This window comes from Crocuta crocuta, unplaced genomic scaffold (genome assembly GCF_008692635.1).
Source record: "Crocuta crocuta isolate KB4526 unplaced genomic scaffold, BGI_CrCroc_1.0 scaffold959, whole genome shotgun sequence".
Lineage (NCBI taxonomy): Eukaryota > Metazoa > Chordata > Mammalia > Carnivora > Hyaenidae > Crocuta > Crocuta crocuta.
The window spans coordinates 377,418-377,973 of record NW_027529190.1 but is presented as its reverse complement, the minus strand read 5'-3'; positions in this window follow the sequence as shown (position 1 = coordinate 377,973).

The window sequence follows — 556 nt, the reverse complement described above, 5'->3', positions numbered from 1 at the left end:
TAATTTGCGCCCTGGAGGAGGGATTCTGATGGCTCTGGAGTGCCCAAACATCATTGAATTACGAGACGATAGGACAGGTTTTTCCGGAGGGTTACTTCAGTTAACCAAGGGGAGAATGCCCGGTGTGGTCCATGCAGCCTGCGGGATGGGGTACCGCCTCGATATGAAAGGTGGCCGGTAAAGGCCTACGTACCTGGTGGAAGAGCCTGCGCCCAGGGTGCAGGGCAGGTGAAGGAGCAGCGGGGTGGCCCCTGCCGGGTGGTGGATGGGGATCACGGGCGGGGCGGACCAGGGCCCGATCGGCGGCGGCGGAGTGGGAGACGTAGACATTTACTAGGGAGATTGCCCATAGTGAGCTCGTTGTGCGTCAAACCACTGTGAGGTTGGAGTCTAGAGCCCCTCCGGAGCTTCCTACTCTTCTCGTGGTCAAACACGCACTGAGCCTGAGCGGCCCATCCTGGCCCTAGTGATGCATCCCTGGGACATGTGACAAAGGACATGTCACAAAGAAGGGCGCGCACGCGCAGCGCGGCAAGAGACCCCAGCACAGGGCAAA